A 13,907-nucleotide genomic window follows, 5' to 3' on the forward strand; every position below is an offset into this window, starting at 1 on the left:
CATCTCTAAAGTACACATTAAAATGCCTTTTTCCAACTTCAAAAGCATTTAAAGGTAATGATTTATAGCCACAAAACTAACTGTACAGTGTTCATGTGTGTGTCAGCTATTATGCACAACTTTTAGATTATTGAGTATTACAATAAACCATCAAATCATATGCACATATTCCTATACGTATTGCTATTGAGCTTTAAATAATGGTATATTTGTGTATGAGACCATTATACACATAGGAATGTTTGCATGTGATTTGACGGTTTATTTGAATACATATCAATAATCTAAAAGGTGTGCATTCTATCTGTCACACACATGAACACTTTACAGTTAGTCAGGGATGTCATTCCCTTTAAATGCTATTGAGCTTTAAAATTTGTATATTTATGTATGAGCCCATACAGCAGTGAAACACATAGGAATATTTGCATTTGATTTAACGGTTTATCAGAATCAGAAAGAGCTTTATTGCCAAGTATGTTTGCACATACAAGGAATTTGTTTTGGTGACAGGAGCATCCAGAACACAGAAACAGCAACAACAGTACACAGAGACCACAACACAATAGAATACAGTACACAATGATTTAAATAAGGGCCTATGGGTATAAAAAAGAGAACTACAATACAATAAACATAAGATAAAGATATAGAGAGTAAAGCTATGTATGTATGTAAATATGTACAAGTAAAAAATAAGAATAGACACACAATGTATGTGCTATATACAGCAGAATGAATGAAATATAATTTACAGAAAAAGTTGTATAAAAAATACATAGTGTATTATCTGGAGGATATAATTAATATTGCACTTAATTATTATTGCACAGAGTTATTAATTGCACGGTGTCTAAAAACATTTAACTGTTCAAGAGGTAGATGGCCTGAGGGGAGAAGCTGTTTTTGTGTCTGGTTGTTTTGGTGCTCAGTGCTCTGTAGCGCCGACCAGACGGCAGCATTGTGAAGATCTGATGGCTTGGATGTGAGAGGTCCAGGGTGGTTTTCTGAGCCCTTTTCCTCACTCTGGATGTATACAGTTCTTGGAGGGTGGGCAGGAAGCAACAATGATCTTCTCAGCAGTCCGAACCGTCCTCTGTAGTCTTCTGATGTCTGACTTTGTGGCTGAGCAAACCCAGACAGTGATGGATGTGCAGAGGACAGACTCTATGACTGCTGAGTAAAACTGTTTTAATAGAGTTTGTGGTAGGTTGAACTTCTTCAGCTGATGTAAGAAGTACAACCTTTGCTGGGCTTTTTAGCAATGGAGCCAATGTGATTGTCCCACTTCAGGTTCTGAGAGATGGTGGTGCCCAGGAACCTGAATGACTCCACTGCTGCCACAGTGTTGTATTATAATAAATATAAATAATCTAAAAGGTGTGCATTGTATCTGACACACACATGAACACAGTTAGTCTTGTGGGTATAAGTCATTCCCTTTAAATGCCATTGAAGTTGGAAACATGTATTATAATGTGTATGTAACTTTAGAGATGGTCCCTAAATTCACGAATATCGAATGTTTAATGTCAAACCAACTTTATGCCAGTGAAACGCGTCAATGAACGCATGCTTTATGCGCCACGCGCTCGTGTGTACACACATTAGGACAATTTATATATAAAACTGTATACAATATTCGTTAATGTTCCTGTAGGAAGGAGCTTGTTCTGTTGACAGACAGAGGCTTCAATTCTGTGAGTAGGCTACAGTTTGCAAAACTGTGCGAACGGATTGCGAAAGCGTGGGCACAGATTATGAATTTGTGGGTACAGATTTCAAAAACTGAGGGGACGGTTTACAAAACCGAGAGCACGGATTGTAAACTCGTGGGCACAGTTTATTAATCCGAGAGCACGGTTTTGTAAACTGTGGGAACGAATTACAAAACTGTGGCCACGGATTTGCGGGTCTTGTTTTTTTTTTCTCCGAGGGGTGACCAGACGGGCTCCGTACATTTGAGTGTGTGTAGAGCAAGAATAAAATACAGTCCCTCTGGAACTACAAAGAGATAACAATAGGATGTTCAACTGACAACAATCATTGTACATCAACAATATTGTGTTGTGATATATTGGTTCAGTGGACTGTAAATGTTGTATACAATTTACAGCCATGTTGATAGTACAGGTGTACGCTTGCTCATCCTTCAATGAATATTCTAAGCAGTGCCATGGTTATAAAATGTCATTTTGGCTAAATATGACTGTAAATGTCACATTCCTTAAAAGAACAGTTACATTTACATTTAGCAGACGTTTTTATCCAAAGCGACTTACAGAGAGTTCAGGGAGCAATACAGCGATATGTCATACAGGAGCAATAATACAAGGTGCTAATACCAAGTTACTAGTTTCCACAAAAGCCAGAAGAATACCTGTTGAGAGAAAGAGAGAGGTGTTTTTGTTTTGTTTTTACCCAAAAATGAAAATTCTGTTTTCATTTATTCACCCTCAGGTTGTACCAAATCTGTATAAATTTCTTTGTTCTGATGAAAACAGAGAAAGATGTTTTGAAGAATGTTTATAACTTGAATGCTTGTTCCTGGCCAACCATTTACTACCATAGTATGAAAAAGTGTCAAAAGGTGTTTTATACATTTCTTTGTTCTGTTGAACACAAAAGAAGATATGTTGAAGAATGTAGGACAGCAAACAGTTCTGGGGCACTTTTGACTACCATTGTAATTTTTCCTACATCAAGTGGGTTAGAGGTAGGGTGATTCGCATTTACATTATGTCTCAGTTGTTTCCAGCTGTGTAGAAATCACTGTTTTGACTAGGCAGCACCTCCAAGCAGAGAACCTCAGTGCAATGTTAACTCTGTCCTCTGTGAAAGAGTTTATTCTAAGAGAAAGTGACATTGAAAAAAGAGACCTGCCACTTCCTATGCACACCATAATTGGCAGTAATGCTTGTTTGGCAACTGGGCCGCTGTTGCCCAGCAACCATGTTTAAGCTTTCAATTTACAAGCTATCCAGCAAATACAATTTTTATCATGGATGTTTACAGCAGAGCGGATGAAAAACAGCCAACATTGTGTTAACTAGTGTTTGATTTTTCATTTAGTTTGCTGACATTAGTGGGACCAGTAAACACAGAGCCAACAACAGGACAGATTAAAAATGTCCCTTCATTACTCATCTGGCTATGTCAGTACTACCAATGCAAACTGTTCAGCAAAGTGCCCAGAGTTGGGACGATGTGTCCCTTTTGCATCCCCTTTTTTATGACAGAATAATGAGGGGAAAATCAAGATCTGTGTCAGATTTTCAGACAACATGTCTGGGAGCCAAATCTTCCTTCAGGGGCCAACTTGTAAATAACATAGATTCTCTTAAAAAATACTGTGATATCACAGATCTCCGAATGTAAGATGACCGTCCAACTTTTCAGACACTGTGTATCCCCAGATGCTTTGCTGCATCTTTAGAACAATGCCAAAAAATGATCAAATGTGTTTTTGTACACTTTTATGCAAAAACAGCTTAGTGCTAGAAATGCGTATATGTCTTGAATATGAAAAAAAACATCATGCATTATTCATTAAGCTGATATGGGGTTGTCATCAGAATGAGCGGCACACTCTTAAATAATGAATATGGAGCACATCACTGCATGATTATCATTCAGTCGTGACTTTAAGAGGTTAAGTATTTTAGTCCCTACTACTGAGGTGAATGAAATGTGATTGCGTTGGTTTTCTGAAATGTGGCTTTAATTAGAAAGGCTTTGTTTTCTGTGGATTTACTGGTTTAAGAAGTTTAGACTTGTCAATCGTGACTTCACATTTAAAAAAGTGAAGCAAGATTGTCCGAAGTGCCAAAGTTGTAGAATAACTTCTTCAGCAGCAACAGTTTTAATATTGATAGTGCAGTTCTATTCAGGAGAGTGAAAGGCAAAGCCAACAGGCAAAAGTTTGACTTTGCAGGCAAACTTTGAGAATAAAAAAAAGAGCAGACATTCTGAATAAAAGGAGAGAGGTATGTACTGATAAGATGTCGAGGGTCTTAAATTAAATTACTGAACCACTTTGATTTTTGAATAAAGATATGCAGCAACTGGAGACACACAGTACAGTACAAATTCAGGTCAAAATGTTTTTGTCCAGCACCAATTCTATTCCCAATTCTGTACTATAACAGATTACAGTGAACAAGATGTTCAGTGCTGATATTTAGTATAACTATAACAGCATTGGCAAGTTTAACTATTTGTATCAGAGCCCTGCACGCGGGCGGGCACCCACGGGTACCCGTCGGGTGAACCGCTAATATTTTATGTAACGGGTGGAGTAATTATTCATGTGTCATTTGCGGTTCGGGTGCGGGTTAGGAAAAATACGCGCAGGCCGAACACGGATCCAGTAGCCAAGACTATTTCGACTCACCTCAGCTGATACGAAGCTGCTTTTACACGGCCCTGTGCTTATTTGTGTTCAAGCTCTGTCTGAAGAGCTGGTTTGTAATTGCAGCCCACTTTGCAGCGTTGAGCATTGTTGCCAATCGGACTCGATTCTCTCGATACTCTTATCACAATTTAAATAAACGTTTTAGCTCATCTTGCTTCTGGTTCCTTTTCCGCATTAAGTTTTATTTAGCCTTGATGGCAGCTTAGCCTTTAGTGGCTTTGGTATAATTTTATTAATATCACATGAACAATATAGGCTATTTTTAACAAATTTTGCATAAATCAAAACACATTTCATAAATCACTAATCAAATATAGAATAGGCCTAACTACTATTAGCTAACAATATTTTAGTGGATTCACTTTTGGTTGTCTCTCCCAAAACTGAAACTGAGTTACTACATTAACAAGGAAATATTTTGTTGCTTGTTGCGTGAGGAAATAAATGGTTTTATCTACATCATGTAGGTGTAATGCTGTAACGGCGGCGATAGATGAAGACGTAGGTAATCCACAGTGAATAGATATATTTAATGAAAGCACTTCAACCAAATAAACCGAACTCGAAGACCGCAGTTACAACACTTTAGACAAGACAAAGAACAAATGAAAAAGGCAGTGGCTAAATAGTGTACAAGTGATGACGATAACAACTAACAGGTGAGAGTAAAACAAACGAGGTACAGGTAAGGGATCGTGGCAAAATTAAGTCCAATGGCAAAAACTAAATAGGGAAACAGACGTAAATGTGACATAACACCCCCCCGGAAGGCGCAACCTCGCTCCGTAGAACAACAGAGGAGGGGGGTGGGATCTCAGGTGGTGGATGAGGAGATGACAAAGGGAAGAAGGCAGGAGGTAGTCCATCGGGCTGGGGAGGTGTCCAGAGCAGAGTTAGCAGGAGGATGATCCAGATGCCAGCCAGGAGGTGGTCCCAGGGTGGTGTCGAGGGAGGGAGGAGCCATGGTGGAGAGCAGACTGACGAAACCCTGGTGCCTAGTGACAGAGACGACACCGGAGGAGTCCAGGGTGTAGCCACACAGACCGAGAGCCCAGGTGACACTGAAGGTCCGAGGCGAAGCCAACAGTCAAAGTCATTAGCCCAGTCCAAAAGTTCAGAGGCGCCATGCCGCTCACCCTCAGCAGCGGGAGCATAGACGGGGCTTCCCTCGCAGCCCTCGTAGTCCACCAGAACTCCCATGGCGATGCACGGTGTAGCCAGCTCACGCACCTGGTTAGACGCGTCTCAGGGCGAACTCGGGCTCAGTCGAGCGCTGGCTTTGGTGTCGCGGTGGGCTTAGGCTCTCTGTTCGCGGTGACGTCTGGTGAGGTCTCCGTGCTAGAGGATGGTGGCTGGCTGGCCTCTGGTTCGGGGCGCCCATGCCGTTTCCCACAGCGATGAGGCGTTGTGGAGGAGTGCGGAATGGCTATGGGGTGAGCCGGAGCCGATTCCCCGCTGTTGACTGGCTCTGTATGACGATCGCTCAAGTTCTCATCCGCTCTCCCGACACAGAATGTAGAGCCCATCGCTCTACATTTTGTAGAGCGACATGTACATGAACTACATGAAGTCCTCCAGCGGAAACTCATCCGCGTCGGAAGAAAAATGAGGGCGAGCAGATTGTCATCCAGGCCAGTCAAAAATAAGTGGTTAAGAAAGGAATCACTCCAACTCACCCGATAGCACAATCCAACAAACTCCTCCACGTAGCTCTCCATTGACTGGCCAGCCTTAGCTCCAGCAGGACAGCCTCTGAAGAGCCTTTTATTTCCATTCCTGGAGGTCTTGCCTTCTGTAACGGCGGCGATAGATGAAGACGTAGGTAATCCACAGTGAATACATATATTTAATGAAAGCACTTCAACCAAATAAACCGAACTCGAAGAAAGCAGTTACAACACTTTAGACAAGACAAAGAACAAATGAAAAAGGCAGTGGCTAAATAGTGTACAAGTGATGACGATAACAACTAACAGGTGAGAGTAAAACAAACGAGGTACAGGTAAGGGATCGTGGCAAAATTAAGTCCAATGGCAAAAACGGGGAAAACTAAATGGGGAAACAGACCTAAATGTGACAAATGCGGGTGCGGTTCGGGTCACAGCATTTTTGTCAAACGGGTAGGATCGGGTAAAGAATTAAATTAATCCTCCTGTCGGATGTCGGGTGTTCTTTTAATTACTGCAGGGCGGGTGCGGGTTTATCAAACTGGGCCCGTGCAGGACTCTGATTTGTCAAGTCAAGTCAACTTTATTTATATAGCGCTTTTTACAATATTCATTGTTACAAAGCAGCTGTACATAAAACATATTGACTATAAGCAAAACATTTAAAGCACACATATAAGATAAGGGAGAGAGAAACACAGTTCAAATATTAAACAGACTATACAGTTCTATATGTAATATTAATTAAATAAAACTTTAAAATAAATAAAGCAACCCCTGGCCAGAAACCCCCCCAAAAAAACTCCAATGTAGAAAAAAAAACTCAGGAGAACCCAGGCCCAACTAGGGGATTCCAGTTCTCCTCTGGCAAAAGCTGCAGCCTCTGCACAAGCTCGACAGTGCTTGCACAACTAGGCTAAATAAAAAATTAAAATAAACTTAGTAATAAGGTAAATTATAGGTTTAAGATTATTATTAATAATCTAGTAGCAGTTGAAATTTTATAGTGAAGGCGTGTCAAGTCGCCACGTCCTTCTTTATCCAGCTCTATCATCTCAGCTCTTGTCAGGTCTGGGCATGAACTGCATCCTGCTCACTGTGGTAACCTCGGAACAATGAGACAATCTGAGAGTAGAGTACTGTTCTGCACTCTTTGATGCAACAAGTACATCATTTGTTTTTTGGAAGTGTTCCTGGTTCCGGTTGATCTAACTAATGCAGCCTAAACCCTCAGAGGATTTATATTATGGAAGTGTAGTGTATGCAAGAGTAAAAAGATGCGTCTTTAGTCTAGATTTAAACTGACAACGTGTGTCTGCCTCCCGGACAGTGCAGGGAAGACTGTTCCAAAGTTTAGGAGCTAGATAGGAAAAGGGTGTATGAGCTGCACTTGATTTTGAAATTCTAGGTATTACCAGCTGACCGGACACCTGAGAACGTAGTGCACGTGAAGGACTGTAAGACAAGAGAAGTTCACTCAGGTACTGAGGAGCTAAACCATGTAAGGCTTTATAGGTAATAAGCAAGATTTTAAAGTTAATGCGATGTAATAGGTAATCAGTGCAAGGTTGACAGAACCGGGCTAATATGCTCTTTTTTTTTACGTGTTAGAACTCGAGCTGCCGTGTTTTGGACCAGTTGTTGTTTTTGTAATAAGCCTGCAGGGCAACCACCTAATAGTGCGTTACAATAATCTAGTCTTGATGTCATGAATGCATGAATTAACTTCTCTGCATCTGATAGTGACAGCATATGACATAGTTTAGATATATTCTTATAATGGAAAAATGCAATTTTACAGGTGTTGGCGACATGGCTCTCGGATGACAGATTACTATCGAATAGAATGCCAAGATTCTTTGCTGACGACGAGGGTTTTATGGAACATCCGTCAATAGATAAGAAGTATTCTTGGTTGTTACGTATGGTGGTTTCCGGTCCAATAAGTAACACTTCTGTTTTGTCTGAGTTCAGCAATAAAAAGTTGTTACTCATCCAGTTTTTTATATCGACTATGCATTCCATTATTCGATGGAACTGCTGTGTTTCATGAGGCTTCAAGGAAATATAAAGTTGAGTATCATCAGCACAACCGTGAAAGCTAACTCCGTGTCGCTTTATAAAATCTCCTAGAGGTAGCATGTATAATGCGAAGAGCAGAGGCCCTAAGACTGAGCCCTGTGGTACACTGTACTTGACTTGCGATTTGCATGACACCTCATTGTTTATTGCTACAAATTGAAAATGGACGGATAAATAAGATTTAAACCATTTCAAACCTGTTCTCTTAATGCCGACGTGATTTTCGAGTCTTATGTAGGAGTGTGCTGTGGTCAATGGTATCACTCCACTCTTCTTCTTTGTTTTCTAAGTATGTGAATGTTTTTTTTTCTCACTCCAGAGTTACTGAGTGTATTTTGTTTAACCCATGAGCAGGAAATACAAAATCTAGAGCAGATCTATAGAGTATATTAACAGGAGTAGGAAACGGAAACAGCTGTTGTGTGTAAATACAATACAACTGTAAATACAAAGCTTCCCAGGTTTTCCTTTCCTACTGTTTCCCTCCTGTTGTGTCCACAATTCCCTGACCAGTTCAAAGTCCAAGGCAAGCCCACAGGTGGCTCACCATTCAATAAGTTATTAATACTTGATGCCAGCGGCCCCTGTGAATTATTTAACAATAAATTATAACGGCTGTTCCATTATAGATTAAAGAAGGGCTGACTTTTTAATCACACGTTTCAAATAGGGATGGGCATTTTTCAATAATTTCATATTCGAATATTTGAGCTCATAAAAAACGAATATTCGAATATTGGTTTATTTAAATTAAGTTAATAATGACGTAAATTGTTACGTTTTTATTTAGTCACAATTTCACATCAAGCTTATAATTATCATTAAATGTGCATAATGCATTAATATTATATCCTGTATATCGTTTTTTTATGTTGAAAAAATAGAAAAATACATAAAAACTGCATAAAAAATACATAAAAACTGCAGAAAACGGACTTAACAAAACGCAACGTATATTGACAGTCTGTGATATATGGTTATCTTGTTTTTTTTGTTTTACATGTTCTTGATAAGATAAACAAGCATATAGGTCTATTTTACTCTGGTGAAAGTCTGTTCAACAAGCCGACGGTTAACAAGCCGACAGCGGAGGAAACGCGCTACTCTTCTCTAACTCCCGGAAACAAAACCCAGATCTGACAAGAATATCTGGCTTTATTGTTTATAATGTTGATAATAAATAAAGTAAATGGGCTTGATATCTCATGCCGACTGTTAAGATCCTAAAAAATACCCCGCAACAAAGACTGAGCCATAGTGCTTGATTCCCTGATTATGTGACCGTCATCTTTATATAAATATTGTTTTCTTTGTCGTTCACGGTTAGTGTCTGTCTTGTTAAGCTTTTCATTGGATTTGCATCAATAAATAAGGTGGGCCTATTTATTTCAAATAAGGTAAGGAATTACAGCACGTTTTAAAACAAACAAAAAAGCATCAGTGCAAATTTATTTACAGGCTGTAACTTGAAGGCGACGCCCCTATTTGAACTTCTAGAAGGAAAATTCTTGCTTTTAGGTATGTAAAAATGTGCCAGTCTTAGTAGGCCAAATTCATTAACATTTGTTGCAGTGAAATGTACATTTTCATGTTTCAAGTTGTTGAAATTAGTATTACTTAATATATTTTTAACGAACGAATATGAATTTACTAAGAACAACTGCTGCAAACAAGTAATGGTAATAAATGAATTATTGTTAATCATTTCATACTACGTTGATATTTTTATACCTAATGTAATGTTAACGAATTCTGTGGCTCCCCAGTTTTGAAACATTTTAATATGGTGATGTGAGCCGAGCATAAAACGCGATCCGGGCATCCAGTGTGTAAACTTAAAATATTTAAACGAGCTTGCAATCTGAGTGAACAAAGATTTAGGAACACATACAAATGATTTTTTATATTTTCTGTACATTAAAAAATCATTACAGAAGAAGTGAAGAAGCGTTAAATAAGACCTGACTCTAAGGTCTTCTGTAACGGTAACTTAACCTTGTGGTGACGCAGTTTTATTCTTATGAAAAATAGGAATATTCTAATAGCATTTTTAATATTCGAATAGTTATTGCGGATCGAATGTTCGAATATTCGTGCACATCCCTAGTTTCAAAAGGCCACACAAGAAAAGAACTCAATCAATGACGCAAAAAGGAAGTGATGTCAGTCTCTGTGGACTGTACCAGATAGTAAACTTGTGAAGAACATGTGATTTTTCAACTTCATGCAACAGTACATTGATTATGAGTGAGGATATGAAATAACTGTATTGAGTTCAGTAGTCCATCTCACAAAGGCTGACACATCTCTCTCTCTCTCACCATAGAAAGATTTTAGAGTCACAATAAAACATGGAAATATTTAAGATCAAAAAGAGCCTGTGATCATATGGGATGTAATATTCAAAAAGCAAGAGTGTACTCTGTAAATTATGTATTTATTATCTATCGAAGCAGACAGTTCCCCTGAATTATTGTCCTCTTTGATGAGATCATTGGAATCCATTTATTAAAGATCTAGTGTTGTCCAGTCACATGATTATTTAAATGTAGCATCAGCTCATTCATTTAGGGTAGCCCAGGATTTTTATTTTCAGAATAAAAGTAAGAAAATGTTTAAATAACCCATTATTTAGTAGGCATGCACACGGGATGATGACATACTTCCACTAAAATTGCTGCCAGCTAGGTCACCTCCGCTCTCATAGCACTAAGGGGATTTTTCACCAAGTGCTAACGATATGTTTAGTAAGAAAACTTTCACATTTTGGCGAACCGTCAGCACTACGGGTGAGCATTGTTAAGTGCCTCTGTTATCATGCCTCTAGTAAGTGCAAAAATGCACTTGGGTATTTAGACTTTTTCATATTTGTTGATGTACCTTGAAACTGATAGCCTGAAGTGTTTCTCCTTTCTGGTTGTCGACGTATGGCGAAGTGTTTGAATAATTAGACTCACGTTGTTGATCATAATCCTATGTGCATCCTGAAGCGAAATGCCATTGTTCCCTATGGCGCCGGTTGTAACCGAGCTGGTAGAGATTTTAGCGGAATGACTTCATCGCTCCGTCATTGCTGCCAGGGTCATTTTAATGGGTGCATGCAATCTCTTTCTTCAGTTTCAACAAGTGGCAAATTTATGTTTTTTATGAACATTAAACAGTTGTTACAGTTGTCATTTTTGCTTATGCTAAGTGCTTATTTTAAATTAAAGTAAATAAACATTTGGTTTGATATTTTGTTATAATAATATTGGAACTGATACATTTAAACATTTTGTATGTCCAAATAACATTTTGATTAAATATATCATTGATGATGAACAGAAAAATATGACAATTGAAAAAAGTTGAAAGCAAACTAAAAGTCTTCAAAAGCAAATCAGCTCTTAAACACAGGCCTGGGTCTGAATTCAACTAAATTATTCCAGTCTGACCTACTACGTGTCTGTCCGGCCAAAGACTCGTTAGAAATGTGTGTTGGAAGGGTTGAAGGACTTGTGCAAGGACTTGCAGACTTATTCTGAGAGTCTTCAGAGAAAAATCCAGCAAGTCTGCTTTACCCTTCCTTTGAGGTAAAGTCCTCTCTATGTTTGCAGAAAAGTCTGTCATTCCCTCTCTATAATGGCCCAGGAGTAATGCCAAGGTAGTCTTGCTTGAAAGTGTGTAATTGCTCTTCATGGGAGCGTGGTGCTGTTGTAACTGGAGGCTAATGCCGAACTGACCTGTTCCATTTGCCATTTCAGAATGGGCTCTGAGCCGCGTTTGAGCCGAGAGGCGTGACACATTCGCAGGCCTCTCTGAGGGCTGCTTCATTGCTCATTGAGAAGTCCTCGTCTGCGGCTGTACTGACTCGAAGCTACCAGCTGCCACCTCCTGAGAGACTGCGTTTCCAAAACCTCTTCCAAGAAACATTAGGCAGTCTCGCCATGAGTGATCAGATGACAAATAAAGTACTGCATTTTAAAACAAATCTTAGGAAAAGCGCAAGAAAAGTTTGCCTTAAAATGAAACTGTTTTATTCATTTCGTCATTTACTCACGCTCATGTTGTATAGAGACCCTGTGTTACTAGGTGTTAGGCAGTATGTTCTAGCTGGAGGAGCACTGAATATTAGCTTACATTTTGCTCTGTTCTTCACTTAAAAGTATTTAGAAGATTTGGAACACAGCGCACCAGTTGTGTGGACTTTTTTGATACCTTTGCTGTGCTTTTGGCCTTTTACGTTTGGCACTATGAATAATAGAAATGCATTTGTCGAAAGAAAGTTTATTTGAGTTTCTGTTTGGGTGTGTCTCCAGTGTTGCCAACTTGGCGACTTTGTCGCTAGATTTAGCGAATTTTCAGACCCCTTTCTCAAAAAGCGACTAGCTACAAATCTGCCTTCTTTCTGAATAAGCTTTGGTGATTTAGCAGAACAATCTGCTTCGCTTTCTACTGCTCCGCGAGAGCAAATTTTTGCTTTCCCAGGCCGCAGCACAGCCTCTCTCTGTATCTAATATTACTCTGTTCAGTGAGCGGCAGAGAGAAGCAGGACATTCACTTTAGACCGCACTGATGTGTTAATGAGATACAGTACGCATGTACAAACAGTGTTTCCAAGAACTAATTACTTACTGACTTTGTTTGATCATTTTTTATTTAAAAAACGATGATTGTATGGACGAATAAACATGAACACAGGCGGAATTTAGCTGTTCAACGAAAGTGACTGCTGGTGTGTAGTTTTAAGTGGTCGAGTTCACTCACTGGCTGTGTTCGGGGGCTGCGTTCTTTGAAGGCTGCATTTTAAGACCGATTGCGTCATTGCAGTGCGACTGAAGGCTGGTAAGGTCCCGATTCAAAGGTTACTTCAAATGCAGCCCCAAAATGCAACCTTATTTCAGTGGGTTTTTAAGGATAGAACAAATGTACTGTATCCTTCACAGCTTTTGCTATCCCAAGATTCATTGCGCGGCTGTAACGGCTTGAAATTTTTAAATAATCATTCAAAACTTTACTTAAATGAAAGTATGTAATTCACAAAACGGTCCATTTCAGTGTTTTTAATATTGTATGTGATGTTGTTAATTAACATTATTGGTGCATTATTGTGTTTTAAATTTGTAAGGTTGGTGAATTTAATATTCTGTTGGGCTGATTTACATACATCTACATAAACGTGTCATATTCTCTAAAGTAAAATATAATTTTATGCCTCTGTATTTGTTTAAAAAAGTCAGAAACGTCTCTGCTGTGTCCTGCTGCTGTCGCCACGCAACATGAGCAGCAGGTGACGCAATTAGGAAATCCTCTGCGAGGCTAGACCATCTCATTTCAGTTCGGTTCTATGACTTTTGAGGCTGCATGCTTTGAAGAACAAGTCCTCGATTTAAGTCCGCAACCTTAGAAGGTTGCAGCCCCCGAATTGGGACACAGTTGCTATTACATAGTTTTTGTTGTCTACCAACAGAAACATAATCAAGTAATAATTAAGAACCTATTTATTGTGCATTTGGGTGTATTGTTTTGATATAATACTGTATAGGACAGCTCAGAGAGTAACGTTAGAGATATGAAGCAGACCTGAAGCGCTTAGCTTGTCAGATACTACGTGATGATGTCACTTATATGCAAATTAGCGAATATAGCGACTTTTCGGGCAGGCTTTAGCTACTTTCCATTGAAAATAGTTGGCAACACTGTTTGTCTCCTCAGTTCTCTATAGCTAACAGTCAGCTAGATCAACTTACAGTAGATACTGTAGC

Source organism: Triplophysa rosa, linkage group LG13 (genome assembly GCF_024868665.1).
Source record: "Triplophysa rosa linkage group LG13, Trosa_1v2, whole genome shotgun sequence".
Lineage (NCBI taxonomy): Eukaryota > Metazoa > Chordata > Actinopteri > Cypriniformes > Nemacheilidae > Triplophysa > Triplophysa rosa.